The following is a 6,013-nucleotide window of genomic DNA, read 5'->3' as shown; positions in this document are numbered from 1 at the left end:
TTTCAAATCCCCTCTTTTCCCTTGGAAAAGCTGGTGATCTCTGACCCCACCCCCTAAAAAATCATCAGTCTTCTCCATATCACTTAATAGCAACTTCAGTTGCTCAGGCAAAGAATCTTGGAATCATCGCTGTACCTTCTCTTTCTCTCATACCTCATGCCCAGTCTATTAGTTCTACCACCAAAATATATGCAGAATCTTACTTCATTTAACAAATAAACAATTATTGAACAGAAGAGTGGATGGATGGATGGATGGATGGATGGATGGATGGATGGGGTCCTGACCTCTTTGAATAGTTGTGGTGATGACAAGACCTGAAGACTTAGAAATATCTTTCCTTTCTTTGTCACACAAAATGTCATTTATAAGACATCAGTAACAACGTGTCCAAGTTCTGTAAGAGGCTGTACAAAGTTAAATTGTGGATTTGGGGAGTCAGTCTTGGGTTTGAGGACTGGGCTACTTATTTAACCTCTTAAAAACCTAAGTGTCCTGATAATATAGATATAATAGCAGTTACCCCATAGAGCCCTGTGAAAATTAAATAAGAAACTTAATATAAAGTTCTTAGCACAATACTCATAGTTTACACTTTAAAAACGTTGTCCATGCCCTCTTAAATTGCCTTCATGACTTACATATTTAGCCTCTGAGTATTTCTGTATTTTGGTCTGCTCCTTGATCCTTTCCTTCTCACTCTCTCTTGCATCTCTTTTTTATTTCATCCTCCTATTGTTCTTTATGCTGTTGCTACTCTCCTATAATCTGCTTTCTAGAACCTCATGCATTCATCTATTCATTGAGCTAGTCAAAACTACTATTCAGTCACTCTGTACCAACACAACCTCAAGAGCTATTAAAAATGTTGGGAGGTAGCCAGTGTCCTGTACCACAGAGTAGTTTCTTCTGCCCCAGTCCCTTCCCTGGCATCCCCTGGACTTGAGCCTGAAAAAGCAATTAAAGGGTTCATGTCTGGCATCATGGTGGCCTCCAGGAGACCACTCAAGCTCTAGGCTGGTAGGTGCTCATGCCACAATCCCCAACATCTAGTAGTCTCAGATTAGGTACCTACTATGTGTCTCTCTCCCCCTTTGGCAGGTTCAGGTCTTCTCCCACTGCAGAGATCAGAAGCAGCCTATGGAGCCAGGTGCCTGGGGCAATAGGACAACTGTCAGAGTTCATCCTTCTTGGCCTGACAGAAAACATAAAACTGCAACCCATCCTTTTTGTCATCTTCCTCTTTGCCTATGTAGTCACTGTTGGAGGCAACCTCAGTATCCTGGCTGCCATCTTTGTGGAGCCCAAACTCCACACGCCTATGTACTACTTCCTGGGGAATCTGTCTCTGCTAGACATCAGATGCATCACTGTCACTGTCACTGTCCCTCTGATGTTGGCATGTCTCCTGGACCACCAGTGCAGAGTCCCCTATGCTGCCTGCATTTCATAGCTCTTCTCTTTCCATCTCCTGGCTGGTGTGGACTGTCACCTCCTGACAGCCATGTCCTATGACCGCTACCTGGCCATCTGTCAACCCCTCACCTATAGCACCTGCATGAGCCGTGAAGCCCAAGGAGCCCTGGTGGGCATTTGCTGCACCATTTCCTTTATCAATGCTCTGACTCACACAGTGGCTATATCTCTGCTTGACTTCTGTGGCCCTAATGTGGTCAATCACTTCTACTGTGACCTCCCACCCCTTTTCCAGCTCTCCTGCTCCAGCACTCATGTCAATGGGCAGCTGCTTTTCGTGGGGCCACTTTCATGGGGGTGTTCCCCATGATCCTCATCTCAGTGTCCTATGCCCGTGTCACTGCTGCAGTGCTACGAACTCGTTCAGCGGAGGGGAGGAAGAAGGCCTTCTCCACATGTGGCTCCCACCTCACCATAGTCTGTATCTTTTATGGAACTGGCTTCTTCAGTTACATGCGTCTGGGCTCGGTGTCAGCTTCAGATAAGGACAAGGAGATTGGGATCCTCAACACTATCCTTAGCCCCATGCTGAACCCGGTCATCTACAGGCTCCGGAACCCGGATGTGCAGGGTGCCCTGAAAAGGGTGTTGATGGGGAAGCAACCACCTGAATGAGAAAGCGGGACACCAGCATGCCCCTGGAGCACCCACTGACTTTCTCATGCTGAAGGTGTGGATGTGGGCAGTGGGGATCTTCAGGGGTGGACGGAAGGATAGGAAGAAAGTAGATAGTATGGACCAGAGTAGAATATGGTTTACCTTGGACTGGGGGGAAAAGCTAAACCTGGTGGAAGATGGATCAAAGAGAGGTAGGAGAAAAGCATAATGTGTGTCAGGAAATGGGACAGAAATTGGCTATTTTTAAAAATTTAATGACTATTTAATTGAAACGTTTAAAATGCTAATAAAAGCAAAATGTTTGCATCCTCCACCCACCATTTAAGATAAAAATATATTTGTACTGGAGAATGGGGTATGGTTTTTAAAAGATTCTTCTTCAGGAAATAAACCCAGGACTGTGAAACTAAATCGAGGTTTGACATAGCCTAGGAATAAAGTGTTAGGATCCACCAGCATCTTCTTCAGAGCAACATTATCAAATACTTGTTTCCAAAGCCAGGGTCTCCATCCTGAGTAACCATTAGGGGGAACACCACATTTTCATGTCTGTGTGTGAGCTAGCTGACTCACAACTCCTCCACCAAAAACTGAGGATGGATGATATCACGTGTTTCAGGAGAAGAAGCACCCAAGATAGCAAGTTTTTTTTTAATTGGAAAAATACAATTTGCCAATTTTTAAAATTGACAATATATAATACACAAAATACAGTTAGTATATATATTGATATATAATGGGCATTCTGTTTAATACGTGTAGATACTAAGCAAAAGTGAGGAGGGAAAGGAAAATAGAGGGAGATAGTTTTTGCAGTTTACAGTGAATGAGTATTAGAAACCAGGGTTTTACAAAAAGAGCAAAGCTAAGGCAATCCAGAGAAGAACAGTGAATAGAATAAGAGCCCATTTCATGTCCTGTCATGGCTATCTCTAGAATTTTTTCTGTGAACCATTTCAGACACTTCTTGGCCCAGAAGTTGGAAATCTGAGAAGAGTGACCTTACTTGACATGCTTATTAATTGCTTGAGGAGGGCAGCATGGAACCCTGAAGAATATTTCCCAGTCAAATGGATCTACAGTCATTCTTCAAGTCCAGTCACCTACTAGGTCCTGCTAAACAGTCCCTAACACTCTCTTCTACCCACACCTTTGTCCTCCTGCAGACAACTGCTTCCTGATTCAGGCGTTGCCATCCAGTCCCACTGGGGCTCCCACAGTGACCTCTGAGCCTGTACTCTCCTCCCCACTAGCTGCTCCCCACACCTGCCTGATTAACCCCTGGAGATATATCTGTCCCATGTCATTCCACCCTGAAAAGCCACTGATTTCACTGATTTCTGACCACCATATAACATCCAGACCTCTGTGGTGTGCATGGCCCTCCCTCTGTCATCTCTTCCTGCTTCAGTCTTGAACTCTTAGCCACAACCTCTCACTCAGGGAGGGCTTCTCCTTGCTAGATGACCCCTCTGACAGACTGTGTTCTGAGCAGCAAGACACCATCATCAACTTTTCTGGATCCCCTGCATCCTCTTTTGCTCTCCCCACTACATCATAAGCTCCTGAAAGACAGGAGCCATTTTTAATATCATACTGTGTCCTCCAAATACCTAGCATAGTCCTGAGTACAGAAAACAATTTTGCAGACTGATTAATTAGTAATAGGAAGCATGATCTATGAAAAGAAATTTGTTTTCTACATGGGAGACCAGTGTAACTGCTAGATGTTTTTCAAAATGCTAAAGGTACAGCCATTTTGGAACACTGTAGAGTTTCTCAAAGAATTAAAAATAGAGCTACCCTATGACTCAGCAATGGCACTACTGGGTATTTACCTCAAAGATACAGATGTGGTGAGAAGAAGGGCCATATGCACCCCAATGTTCATAGCAGCAATGTCCACAATAGCCAAACTGTGGAAGGAGCCAAGATGCCCATCAACAGGCAAATGGATGAAGAAGATGTGGTTCATATACACAATGGAATATTACTCAACCATCAGAAAGGATGAATACCCACCATTTGCATTGATATGGATGGAACTGGAGGAGATTATGCTGAGTGAAATAAGTCAAGCAGAGAAAGACAATTATCATATGGTTTCACTTATTTGTGGAACATAAGGAATAGCATGAAGGACATTAGGAGAAGGAAGGAAAAAATGAAGAGGGGTAGTCAGAGGGGGAGATGAAGCATGAGAGACTATGGACTCCGAGAAACATACTAAGGGTTTTAGAGGGGAGAGGGGTGGAGGGATGACTCAGTCCAGGAATGGGGATTAAGGAGGGCCCAGATTGCATGGAGTACTGGGTGTTATATGCAAACAAGGAATCGTGGAAGACTACATCAAAAACTAGTGATGTACTGTATGGTGACTAATGTAACATAATAAAAAATTATTTTTAAAAAAGTGCCATTATTTTTAAAAACTGCATGGTGTCCTGGTGGTGACAGTGCAGTTCCAGGCTCAGAACCCCTCTGCGTCCTGTGGTTGCAGGGCCAAAAGAAGGAGGCCAGAGGCCCCATAGCAGCTCGGACAAGGTGGCCCAATGCCTACCCACCAGGTGCGTTCAGGATCAGCAGGCCTTCAGGCACGAGCTGTGTTCTCTGCATCTTCCATCTCCACAAACCGAATCCGCAGTGCTCTTTGCGAACGAGGGCAAGGTGCTTCTTCGATTTTGGGTGCCAGATGAATACAAGCCACAGCAACAATCTGAAAGACCCCCTTACTCAATAAAAAGTTAGATTATAGCACTATCCAATGCAGTTAGGAAAAAGGGCCCCTCTCAAAGTTTGATGAACTTACTGTGATGAAGAAATTGCAGAACACAACTGGGACAACTTTTGGTGAAATGAAAGTATGATTCACATTTCTAGGTCCCCCCCAAAATACCCCAAACGTCCAATATTAGGGGGATATAAAGATATAAAAGGAAAAGGAAAAACAAAACAAAACAAAGAACAAAACCTTTCATTTGGTGAAATAAAGACAATGATTGAGTTTGATGTAAAAGAGAGAAGCTTTCCTGACTGCTTATGAGCCATATCATCTCTCCTCAGAACTAAGAGACACTGCCTGAAGCTAAGACAAAGAAGAGTCTCCTTCCTGCAGAGAATTAGAAAAAGAGCATTTGTGGTGCCTGGGTGACTCAGTTGGTTAAGCAATTGCCTTCAGCACAGATCATGATCCTGGAGTCCCAGGATTGAGCCCCTCATTGGGCTCCCTGCTTCTTCCTCTGACTTCTGCCCTCTCATTCTCTCTCTCAAATAAGTAAATAAAATCTTAAACAAAAGAAAAAAAAGAGAGCATTTAGTTGCACAAGCTGACCATCAAGCCAGGGCATGAAATCTGATAACACCCAGAAACCAGGATCTATTTAACATCAAGCACATTACAAAGGAGGGGTTATAATGAATAAGTAATCATATGTTATGACAAAGTGTTTGTCTTTCTTTAATTCATGTTCTGAAATGAATAGCTTGTTTTAGGACTACCTTTAGGTACTGTGAATATTGTTATTTACCCTAAGTCGTATCATGTCTCAGAAAGCGACTTCTCCCCCAGTGAAATCTGAAGTAAATAGCTTTTAACTCTGCTATGCAAATATGAGTTATTCATGTTTCATGTGAATAATTTGAATAGAAAGCATATTTTTGGTTAAGAAATGTGAATGCATTAACATGAGAAGATGTATAGCATCTATTGCTAAACTGAGAAAGTGATGATAATGTGATATGTGTATGTGTGTGGGGCAAAAAAATCCTGGACAACAAACCTCAGGCTGTAGATGGTGATTCCCTCCATGGAGGAAGGTAGGACTGAGAGCTATGGGAAGTGGAGAAGCACTTTGCTTTTATGCTACCTACTTTTATTTGAAGTTTTTTTTACTGGATTCTGCAATTTAAAAAAACAAAC

General features: G+C 43.1%; 1 pseudogene across 1 annotated transcript; it reads left to right on the top strand.

Moving 5' to 3' along the window:
• Positions 1–1,140: 1,140 nt before the first annotated feature.
• LOC308357371 (olfactory receptor 3A10-like) lies at positions 1,141–2,091 on the top strand (annotated as a pseudogene). The gene has a single exon. The product of its transcript is annotated as an olfactory receptor 3A10-like (transcript).
• Positions 2,092–6,013: the final 3,922 nt, after the last annotated feature.

The sequence above is a fragment of the Martes martes genome (assembly GCF_963455335.1).
Source record: "Martes martes genome assembly, chromosome: 16".
Classification (NCBI taxonomy): domain Eukaryota; kingdom Metazoa; phylum Chordata; class Mammalia; order Carnivora; family Mustelidae; genus Martes; species Martes martes.
This window is presented reverse-complemented; position numbering and strand designations above follow the sequence as displayed.